We start from the raw sequence: 12,641 nt of genomic DNA on the forward strand, positions 1-12,641 counted from the left end.
CATTGCATTTGAGATGCTCTTGACCTTTTCGTCCATTGGCAATGTCTCAAAGTAAGGCTGTAAAGCTATCATTAGAATGTTGCAAAAATAACTCTCTGGAGAGCATATGTGCATGTATGTATTGTGCAAAGAATCACAGTAAGATTTAAACTTTATTTTCTTCCAAATAATGAGAATATAGTTCAATGTAATTCTAATCAGACACTGCCTTATCATCACAAACAAGGGTTTGATTATAAGCTTGGTTGCACCAACTATTTATTGTAATCTATGATAAGTAAAAAAAATAAATCATCTTCTTTTGTCATGACATAAACCACCAACCATGGGCATTGACGCCACAAAACAAAGCACAGACTTAAAAAAAAAAAAAAAAAAAGGTTACGCTTGTATACACTGCATCCAGAATCACGGAGATAGAGAATAAAACTCAGACTTGGGCACAGACTAATTCCCTTCTTGCTTAGAGATAGCATTCTCAACCACTTACCAACAAGTGGACCTGAATAAAAACAACGTGACTGCAGTTTCTGTTAAAGGTATTACATCAAAATATTAAGAAGATATTTCAAATAATATTGAATATAGCATTTACAGGGATGAAATGTGAAATGTTTTAATATTTCTATCCATCACCTGAACTTTATTATTATATTTAGGGTAAGACAGTATACTTGTATATGCTATCTTAGGTAGGTGACATCCTTAAAGTGACTGTTACCTGTTATAGCAGAGCTAAGAAAGATGAACAATTAAATGGCACTTAAAACAGGTATGAACGTCTGGCTGGGGCCGTTGGGGGGGTTCCTGACTTTGACAATAACTAAGTCTCATTGTGCTGCCGGCATCGATGAAGGGTGATCTGGGGCGCTCTGGGGGCTTGGCTGTTGCGCCTGGGGGCCGTTTGGGTGACTTGCAGCGTCCCCTTAGTGCCCCTGGCGGCTGGGGATGTGGCCGTCGTCCTTGGGCGGGCTGCTGCCGGTGCTGCTTCTGTTCCGGTTCCTTCTGGCCTGGAGTCCAGCCTATGCTGGCGGGCACCCACTGGCTGCCTGTTCAGCACGGCTCTGGCTGTCTCCTGAGCGTGGGCCTTTGCTCTTCCGCTAGGGTCTCGGGCAGGGGGCTCTTTTTGACCCTCCCCTCGGGGGGTTTGGTGCTGGGGTGTGGGTGGGGGTGAGGGGATGTGTGTTGCCGGGAGGCCTTGGGGTTGAAGGTTGGGGTCGGTGGCGGGGTGCGCTGGGTCCTCGGCTCCTTGGGGCTTTCTCGGGCGTGTATGTGGGGGGTGGTGGCTGCCTCTTGGCTTGGGATCTCATGGTGCATGTGAAGGGGCTGCTCGGTCATGGGGTGGGGGGGCGCTTTGGCCCCCGCTGTTTCTGCTGGCCTGCCTGCATCTTCTGGCCGGGGTGGCGCTTGGGCTCGCAGAAGCAGTTCTTGCACAAACATTGGTCATGGATGCACTGACATGTCTTGGGCTGTGAGATAAACTCGTACTGGGCTAAACCTTAGACATGTTGATCCCAAATACCAGTTTTAGGTATTACCACTCACTCCTGCCCTTTGTCCACAGCCACCACCATTATATTTAAGCTCCACTCTTACCACCAGACTGGAAGAACTGATTTCACAACTATAACATCACATCTCAATCACACTTTAAAGCAGTCAACTCTTCCCCACCCTTTCCATTTCCAACCCTGACTCCCTCTTAACTCTTCCCTTCCTCCCACTTATATGTAACTTCCCATTTTACGACCCTGACTCCCAGTTCCCCCTCCCCCTCACCTAGGTGTAATACTGCCCCTCTCTTTTTATATCCTCCCTATAATAAAGTGTTTCTTACCCTTCCTTAGGGATGGCTAGTGATGGTCACAGTTATGCAATAAAATAAATTACTTTATTTAATTGCAATAACAAAACATGCATGCTGTACTTCTTGTAGTGTTGATCTTTGACAGCATGTGCAGACAAAGTGAGAAAAATAGAATAAATAAAAATATAAATGATACTTAAAATAGCTACAGTATCTGGTGTTGTTAAGTTCTCAAAAATCAATTTGAACTACACAAACTGCATTTCCCAAAGGAAATGCATAACATGAACCTCTCACAGTCAGTATAACCCCTCGGGGTCAGTAATATTAATATACTAAATGTATAATATGACTGACATGGGTTCACTGTTCCAATAAGTTTGAAAAAGAAAATTGTTATTTAATTTTGCCTCTTAATCAGTAACAGTTTTGTTCTTACTCTCGAGATCTGCTCTCTTATTGTATATACTGTTTTTCTGCAAACGTGAATTGTTTCTATTCTATTCTATTCTATTCCATATGTTCTCACGAGTGAAGTATTGATTTGAGAAATCATGCATCCAGACAAAGCCCTGCATGGTCAGGGAAAACAGCAGGGTGTGACCTGTGGCACACAAAGACAAATCTCTGCTCTGACATGATCAGGGATAAGGTAGAAAAAGCAGATATTACAGAATATAGCTCATCTTTAAATTTGAATTAATTGAAAAAAATGTTCGGAATGGAATAGTTTCAAAAAAATAAAATGTAAAAATACTTGATGCTTATCCACGAAGAACTAATAATGTTTAAATTGTAAAAATATGATTTCATTTCACCAGTGATATAGAAAACACTTACACCATTAAATGTAAAAGGTCATCAATGGAAATTTTATATTCTATTTATCTTTATTGGGTTGTTTGGTGGTGTCTGTCCATCCATCCTTTCACATGTGCGGCTGATGTTCCACTGCTCGGGACAGAGTCGAGACTACAAAAAATCACGCCTTGCTTGATGAAACGCGCATGCGTCGATCTTAGCGCGGCTTCCTATTGGACAGAATCGGAATCCTCCACACGACCCACTATATTGCAAGGCTCTCCGCTACTGGCGCACCAGCGTCCTCTGCACCTGCCCACTCTGTTGTTGTAGGCTGTGCGCAGCGACGGCTCATTATTTCGCAAGGCTACAAGAGGAAGGAGGAGGAATTTTAGAAGCGTGTAAGATTTCAGATTCAGCACCACAAGACCGGGGAAAGCATCTGGATTTTCTTTTTTTACATTTTTATTTAGACAGCCTTCATTCCACGTCGTGGCTTTGCCTCAACAACAGCGAGGGAGATATTATTCTTTTGGGTGGAGTATTCTGTGAGACGAGTTTGTGGACCTGCTCGAGGCGTCTTCAGCAACCGTGAAAGGTGCGTTGTTGAACGGGGAGCCGTGTTGCACGAGCCGCTGTGTTGCTAGCACTTTAGCTTAGGCGAGGTCCGGCTTTCATTCATCGTTGTAGCCCGAGCTGCTGGGCTAAGTGCACCCCGACACACACACACACACACACACACATTGGGGCGCTGTGCATCTCATTGTGCCACAAGAGGCCTCCGTTGTGCTTCATTACTACGGACAGGGTTAGCAGTTTTATCCTAAATCTGTGCTCTTTGCTAACGGGGTTCTAACGGTTCTCTGAGCTCTGCTATCCAGACTATCAGTGCTGAAAGACCGCTTGGTTCCAGGCAAGCTACACTGCTAGCCTACTGTGCTGCTGGCTAAAGCTAATGCTCCCTCAAACCGGTCACTGAAATAGCACAATAAAAATAATAATAATCTACATCTGCATTAGTCTTCTATGAGTTAGTTAACCTCCGTTATTGTTGCAGCACGTTATCGTCTAAATAGAAATGTCTTTGATAACTTTGAGTCTTTGTTTTACTCACATTTTTTTTTTCTTTTTTTTTTTCTTTGTGATAAAACTTTACTGCTGAAAGATGACCAGGATGTGAACCTTTCCCAGTATGGCTAATTGACCGAATCAATGCTTTACATCAGGGGTTCTTAAACTTTTCACAGTTCTGTACCCCTTTAGACATTTAACCTGAAGCCATATGTACCCCCTACTTCTGCACACTTTAAAAACACAATGTACCGTCAGATGCAATGTAGCCCTACAGTGAAATGTATGTATTTATTTATTTATTGGTTTATTTAACAGGGACAGTGTACATTAATATCCATATAGAAAATGTAGCCGATTTAACCAGAAGGCTATTTTTTATCTGTAGTCCCTGTACAGAATCTTCAAATGTCACCCGAAAAGAATAGAAATTACAGGAAATAAACAATAAAATATACAGTGGAAAAATGTAACTACATAATAACATATCACACTCCCATTTACACATTTTACAACAACAAAAAAATGTATATTTTACAGTATTTGATAAAAGACAATCATCAGATATTAAAACATACAAGTTCATATAATAGAGGATTGATATGGAAATGTATCAATAGCTTCCTGGACTATGGGTACGTTTTCTGGAAAGTTTCTATATCAGCATAATGTGCCTCTGTTTTCTCTGCCTCACTCAAGGATTCTTCCTTCCGCTGCTGTGGGTTCGAATCCCACTTTTGTCATATATATTTTTTCATTTTAACATATTTTACATTGCAAATTCCACCTTTAAAAAGAAAAAAAAAACAATTTTGGGCATTTCCTGGGTTAGGGTTAGGGCTAAAATAAAAGGGTTAGCCGGGTCGCTAAAAATAAATATGAGCTAAAATAAAACTGACGGAACTCTAAGTCACGTGGTGCATCTATCACGTCACCTAAACTGGCCAGTGGGGGGCGCTCCAAATGAATAGACTGGTAGTCTATTGATACGTTTCCATCTCAATAGCCACGGCCTATAATAAAACATTAAAAAGTCATCAAGAGGCATATGCGGTCAGAGGAGTCACAGGTTAATGTTGGCGTGATTGATTTGTCTCTGAATTTTACCTATCCTGTTGAGCAATAATATATAATAAAATATCATGATAATCCTTAAGCACACAAGAAAACATCTTATTTTTAATTAAGAGAACAAACTCTTTTTCACCCTAAAACTGAAATACAACTCGCTACAACTTTAACAAGAAGGGTGAGATATAGAGGACATACAGAGTTCGGCTGAATTTCAGTCTGAGTTATAAATTCTCCACGCAAAGTCTTGTTCTCTGTTTTGTTTTCATGTTTGTCAAATCTGAAAATCCCTTTTCACACAAGTAATGGTGAAAAAGGAGCATCAAAGTTTTGACAGCACGTTTGGCTAACGCAAAGCACTGTAACGCAAATCACCCTTCTTGTTAAAGTTGTAGCGAGTTGTATTTCACAGTTTTAGGGTGAAAAAACGTTTGTCATATTTGCGCTTTTTTTTTCATGAGAGTTTTTCTGACACTCTTACAGCCAGTCATCTACAGGGAGCAGCTCAAGGGTTCAGTGTTAGGACAATCTCGAAATAACAAACATTTCATTTGGTAAAATGAAAAATGCATAATTTTGCTATAACAGCTCATTGTTTTTGAAATTCTACAATATCTGCAGTTTGTACCTAATTTCTTAAGTGCTGTGACTTTTTTCCCCAACTTTTTTTAGCAACACTTTATTATGCATGCCTGCTTTGACAGTTGCAGTCACATGGTCTTGATTCATTGCTCCTAGACAAACTTTGTTTCCCTGCATGACAGTGTGCAACGTGTGTATATTAAAATTGTGAAGCAGAAAGGCAAAAGACACCTCGACCTCTCAAAGATGAAAGTGATGGGGGGAATTTTAAAGGTTAAATTTTAAGTGAGTGTCTTTGAACACATTAGTTTTGACTTACTGCTTAATTTGATAGTGATTAAATATATATATATTTTTAATTTAAGTTATTGCTCCAATATTTACAGAGCATTTTTAGGCCGGGCTACCGGACCCAAAATGCCACTCACGTTGTTGTCGTTGTTCTATTTCTTATCTTCAAATCAGGCTGAAATTTGGTAGGTATAATCTATGGATGTGTACGCAATGAGTTCTCATTTACAGTATTTGCGAGCTAAATATTACGACGGTTGGTGGTATCAAATTATTGGCGCATACCAATATATAAATGGGGCCCATTACCCCGTACGTGTTATGGGGGCCCCAATTTTCAAATTACTACTCCTGTTAGTTCGGAATGCAGTTTGGTATGAATGAATATGATGAGACGCTCGAAGCCCTTTTTTTGAAATGGGGCCCAGGGCCCCCCCCCCCCCCCCATTTCCATTAATTTCCAAATTTATGGGAACAGTCGTGTGATATATTGTTTGAAAAGTAATTCAACGTAGGTTACGATTATGCCTCGTACAATTCGATTAGGGGCCCAAACACCTTTTTAGGTAATTTCCATTAAAGTTGTTTTTTTCATTTATTTGTGATTCAAATATTGCGACAGTTGGCGGTACTGAATCATATCAACACGTTCACTTGAGCCAGGTGATTTCAGCCTGGCTATGTGCGCGTTCATATGAAACGGGTAGAGATTGCAGCGTCAGACCAACCAGAGTCACGGAGAAACTGTGGAGAGCAACTTACTTCAAAATCGAGGAATAATTCTTTAAAAATACGAAGAATTAAAATCCATAATTCAGACCAAAAACAACACTGTTGCTGCAGATAAAGCAGGAAGAAAGGAATGCAGGCAGGAAGTTACTTACACCATTAATGCGTCAAAGCGTGAGATTATAGATTATTAATCCCATTGGATGATAAACGAAGAGCGCTCTGATCACTTTCACTTTATTACAGTACAGATGTGTTTTCTGTGTTATTTCTGCCATTAATTAATGTAGAATCCCATTGGTTGGCAGGCTCATTTTGATGCAAAAAACATTCATGAGCACCTTTGGACGTGTCATGGGTGAAACATGAATTTAATTCACCTGCGTAATCTTCCAGCTGTGCTGTGATTTATAAATGAAAGTATTATTTTTTTTTTTTTTTTCCATGCAGCACATTTTCAGTGCGCGCACACTTTTAGTACAGATTCTATTCTATATTATGTTCTATAAATGAGGCCACAGGTCTTCGAACAGATTTCACTTTTTCTATTAGATTTTATCTCTTATCTTCTGCGGCACAAAACGTTCCGCAGGTTTCGCAGGATCAAAAAATGTCTCCATTCGCTTCATATGCGCGTTTGAAGCAAAGCACCGCCCACCAGCAACACATCCAACTCAATGAGTTTCACTGCCTGCTGAAGCGAGGAGCTGTGCTCCTTTTTCTCCTCCCATAAACATAAACCATCAGTGAAAAAAGCCTGTGTGATTAGCGGCTAATGCTATCCTAGCTCAGTGCCGACTTTCAAAGATGAAAACTACAGAAAGAACTTTTACCTGCTACTACTCCTCGCTGATTCTCCTCCATGCTAAATCCTTCCTGGTCTGGTCCCAGTTATAAAGGCCATGTCATACAGCTCCAGGTGGTCACACACAGCTACTACTCCATGGTTGAATGGGTGAACAGACCAGTGTCATATTGTAAATAATGATAAATCTAACATTTTACAAATGTTACATGTTATATGATTGGTTAAAAGTTGTTTGTTAGTAGCTAGTAAAATAGGAAGATGATAATTTTCAAGGAAATATATAATGTGTTTGTGTTGACAGCCTGACATCATCGTCAACGAAGACTCTGATTGGCTTTCGTCATGAAAAACAGTCGCAGGAGTTCAATAAACTCTTGCGGAGGTGCAAATATGACAAAAAATTGGGAGCGCGCTCGCACGGCCAATGCTCTTGATACGCGGATGGGACCGCACCGCAGCACAGGAAGGATTTCACCTCTGGGCCGTGTCTATCCATTGACTTTTTATGTAATCTTGTCGCACGAACATTTCGTGACGCATTTGGTGTGCAGCAGTAGTACTTTATGTAGGGTAAAAACTCGCATTTAAGGTTATCATTGCAGGAAAAATGCATGTGCGCAAGTTATTGCGTGACTGACTGGCAATATACCAACGGCATAAGCTTCCTTGTGGATAAACATATATGTGCATATCTATCTATAAATAATTTTGTTTTAGTAAATTTTTTTGGACTACATCCATCTTTAACGTAAAGCATTATGCCATTAACTCTTTACATCTCTATGAGGCAAAAGCTGTTTTTATCTTTCTTTCATTTTTACAGTTCCTTAAAATGAGATTTTAGTCACTCATTTGCCCAACTTACCCACGTAACGGTTGGATATACTTTGGACAAGTTTGTGACAGAGCCGCACATATAGACTGACAAGCATCCACACTCCCTTTCAATCGTATACACATTTTTTATATCCCAGTTAAACTAACATACAGTACATGCTTTTGGTTTGAGGGAGAATGACCGAGTGCACAGAGAAAACCAGAGCACGCGTGGGGAGAACATGCAAACAGCTTTTAGTGTTGCAGGAAAAAGCTAGATAATAGCTTTCTAATGTAAAGCCTTCTATCTAAAACCTGTCTATCTAGGAAACACAGAGAAAACTTTCTATCATTCTACTGATGTTAACCATACTTTCTGTATTAATTTCTGCAAAGTAATGTTTTTGTTTACAAAACCAGGGTTTGTAAAACCTTAGACCAATTGATTTTAATTGCCCTTCCCTAAGTTGTTTTTGGTTGGGCTGTTTATTTTATGCTGAAAATGTTTTTCATTAGTGCTTGCAAGACTAAAAGCAATTTGAGACTTTTTAAAATTGTGATTAGCTTGCTTTGATGCCTCATTAGCTACTAGATCTCTTTAACAAAACTGTACATCACTGAGTGAAATGTATGGTGCTTTGCAATCTAATGTTCACTATATTCCCACCCTGTAACTGGAGAAACTGGACCTGTGATTCTTGCAGAGGTCACACAGAGGCTGTTTTTAGATGCTGAACTTTTGATTGGCAGCGAGGGATGCCACGGACACACTCTGTGTCCCAGGCTCTACTGTGGGCCTCTTGTCATATCCCCCACATGTTGGTCAGGGTTTATATTAGTAGCTTTAACGGATATGAACAAAACGGAAAAATATGTGATATGGCCTATCTTGAATTGATAAATACAGACAGGTTTATTCTCCCATTACAGGAACCCCCCCCCCCCCCCCCCCAAAAAAAAAATAAATACAAATTAAAACAATGGCAACAATAACAAGAAGCCAATCATTTTTAAGGGGAATTGTGACATGTTCTACAATTGATTTAAAGTTGTTAGTAGCTAGTAAAATAGGAAGATGATCATTTTCAAGGAGGTGTATAATGAAAATCATACAATTGTATAAATTAGGAGAAATAAAGTGTTTCCTGTCAATCTTTCCTACATTTTTACCCTCCGCCAACTTCGGCCGAAGGGTATTGTCATCAGTTTGTCGTCTGTCTGTCTGTGTGTAGAGTGGTGTAGGTCTTTTAATGCAATAACCACCAACCATTCTCACTCCAAAACATTGGTACTAATGGGGGGATTCCATTGATACCTTGCTCTAAGGTGACATTCACTTGAGGCTTTAGATTAGTGCTAAGATTTTTCCGATCTGATAATTTTTGGTGAAAAAAAGGCATTCTTTAAAAAAAGTCTTCATTTTTGGACTCTGATATTTTATGTAGGTGTAAATGTGAATTCATAACCCAGCAACAATTCATGCATCAAAACATTGGTACTAATATGGGGATTCTAGGTAATGAAGAAAATGTTCAGTCTGACAATTCTTTTGGTGGAAAAACAGTGTAAATGAGGATTTTGAAAAAAAACTTTGTCGTGGACTGATTTTAAAGAAGGAAAGGAGGTGGACCATTGATACCTTGCTGTAAGGTGACTCAGGGCTCTTGATTGGTTGCATTTCTTTTTACCTTTGTGTTTATCACAGAAACTACTATGTAATAAAATTCTATTCATAAACAGGTGAGTAATCATATTTAATAATGCTTTATTCCTATACCGGTATTATAAATGTAATGGATGAACCATTTCCAACTATAAATTCACTGAAGTGCTTAGCTTGGTCACAATAAATCAATGTAAATTATTTTTCGTGACAGTTAATGTTTTGAAGTTTCAAGTGCGGGCACGTTATGTTTAAGTTATTGCTAGCCTTCCTTATTATCTTAGCCTCTAATTAAAGTGAAATCATGAACATTTAGTATTCAAGAAGAGCTTTTCAAACTGGTAGCCCTTTGGATTGCGGGAGCATTGTTACTGGTCTCCTGGGAGAGGAAGTTTTATTGACCCCCCACTTCACCACCCCTCTCCCCACTGATGGTGTTGTTACACACTGAAGCAGAGCTTGGAGGTTGCCGTGTTTACCCTGCTAAACACAACTCGTTTTCCTTTCTCACTCCTGTTCCTGCACTTTACGTTTGATCATGTAGACGAGGAGTGAAGCAAAAGAAGGAAAACAAACGATCAGTAGCTGTTCTGCCCTTCCCTAACCTCTTCAGTTTTAAGTCTCTTAACTCTGGGACTCATGAGTGCGGTAAGTAAGTTTGTAAGTTTGCCTTAAACTGAAAGCAGGCCACCCTGGTATATGTTGATTTTTTTTTTTTAATACTAGTACAGTGCCCTTCGGAAGTATCTATTCATTTAGTGGGAGGAGCTTAAGAAGAGTTGTCAATTATGGCCAAATGAGTATGAGCTTGAAGGTTGGATGTACAAAGAGGTGTACAGACTCTACTCTGTAGTTGTGCAAAGTAAAATAGTGTGTGCGATTTCCCTGGTTTAATTCTATGGGATATGCGCATGATAAATTGATTAAGTAACCGCAAATACACACGTCACATGACCACATCTCTCCGAGAAAACATGACGCGGTACGTGTAAAAAGAAGAGGAGAACGGGACATTTCTTAGCATTATACTTAAAAATCATTACTGCCACATTAGATGTGAAACAACAAAGAAATATAGAGTTTTATAAGGATGTTAGGAGCGTCCATCTTCCTGCAGCGAAATTTCTTGGGATGGGATTTCATGGGAGTTACGAGACTCCTGCCCCAAACAACCGTCAATGGAAACACGTTCAAAGTGCAAATATACCTTACTTTGTCGACATTTAGAAATACTGCTTTTATTTTGTGAAAATCTGTAATGGAAACCCAGCTACTGCCATTATTCCTAAACAAACTAGAGTTGTGTATTAGTTGAAGTCCTCATCATAATCGTCATCCTCATATGTTCAAACACAATGGCCCTCATTTTTCAACATTGCCAAAAAAAGTGCTATCAGTAATAACTTAAGCTTCTTTCAAATTCATTTTATTTTGTTTTAATAACCCGTTTTGATCTGTTCTTAAAGTGTGTCTGCTTGCTTAGTTGACAACTGAGGCTTGTTTAATACTTTATTTTAAGACTCAGTCAGATTTTGCTGTGCTTTGAATGAGGGTCATTGTGTCTGGGTTATTGTCTGTTGGTATGTTTACCGACGCCAAGTTTGATTTTTAGTATTTTAATGCCTAGATAAATTGAGCATTGATAATCATAGCTTGGAGTTTTGGGGAAGTTAAATGCTTGGATTGTGTGGTTGAAATTATGGCTTTAATTTAATACAATTTTGATTTGTTGATTACGAGGGAAGAGACTGTTTGGACCTGTATATTAGTTATAGGAGTTGAACCCCTTTTTCTACTAAATTAAAGCTGGGCTTTGATAGCAGCTTTAATTAGAGGGTGGAATTGCCTCCAATAAAGTTTTAGCCATGTCATTGTAAAACTAGTTAGAAAGTATTGAAACATATTGTAAAACCATCCACCAAGCTAAAGATTGTGCCTTTTCCTCATTGAAATGTATTAACTAGAGCACAATGCTGTGCTGCTTTTAGACTTTTAGCTCAGGTTTTAATGATCCTGCCACAAATGTGACAATCCCAAAGGAACAGGATTGTTACATGATTAGATTGTGAAGAGTGTTTTCTTTTTTGTTGGTTGCTTGCCTGTCATTTTTTATGTATGAAGGAACAGAAAAGTTACAGCTGGTACAAAAATGTATGTGCGGGGGTTTTCGAAATCAGATTTTGGTTCTCTTATTCAATGGAATAGTTCTGTAAATACACAAAGGTAATCCACACTTATAAAAGGTTAGGTGATTTGCTGAGGTTTTTTGATATTATTTGAGTTTATTGGTATTGTTATTTAACATATAACCAATTATGTGCAAGAAAAATATTAAACTTCATGGTATTTTGAGTTGTGCACAGTAACTGAAAGTTATTGGTTTATTTAAAGCTGTGGTGGTATGATAAAGAAGCAGACTTGTAACTGAAGAGTTGCAGGTTCCAATCTGCTGTTGGCCATCGCTGCGGGACCATGAGCTGGGACCTTTGTCGTGTCTCGTATGTAAAAAGTGAAGTTGACTACCGGCTGTGGCTGCTCTGATGCACAAGAGCAGAAGTATCTCCAACAACTTAGTGTTGTTCGTAATAATAAATAAAATAATGTTTAAGACAATGTTGAGAAAAGAACTACAGAAAAAGGAAAGAACTACAAAATCTTAAATGAAGAGAAAAATTATAGAAATCAAGCGAGACCTAATATAAACAATGGTCCAGAATCAACTTGACGGCACATCTGACCAAACATGGCATGAATGAGCGTTTCGGCGGCCAGAGACGATTGAGGTGAAAAAAAAAGCAATTTTCATGGTTTGTTTGATGTGGTGGTCGAAGGAGAGTTTAAAAGATGATACCAAGGTTACGGCGGTGAGAGGCAGGACACAGGGTGGAGTTATCAATGGCGAGGTGAAAGTCAGAGGATGTTTGGGTGGGGGAGTTGTTTGGACCAATGAGGAGTATGTCAGAATTGTCACTGTTGAGGATCAGGAAGTTTTCTTGGAACCA

General features: G+C 39.2%; 1 protein-coding gene across 1 annotated transcript in view; it reads left to right on the forward strand.

Annotated features, from left to right (window-relative positions):
• The first annotated feature begins 2,901 nt into the window (after positions 1-2,901).
• ctnna2 (catenin (cadherin-associated protein), alpha 2) overlaps positions 2,902-12,641 on the forward strand; it is a 342,575-nt gene continuing 332,835 nt past the window's right edge. The window contains exon 1 of the mRNA XM_028456891.1: positions 2,902-3,206. The gene's annotated coding sequence lies outside the window, so the exon portion shown is untranslated. The remainder of the gene's footprint in view (positions 3,207-12,641) is intronic.

This window comes from Gouania willdenowi, chromosome 1 (genome assembly GCF_900634775.1).
Source record: "Gouania willdenowi chromosome 1, fGouWil2.1, whole genome shotgun sequence".
NCBI lineage: Eukaryota > Metazoa > Chordata > Actinopteri > Blenniiformes > Gobiesocidae > Gouania > Gouania willdenowi.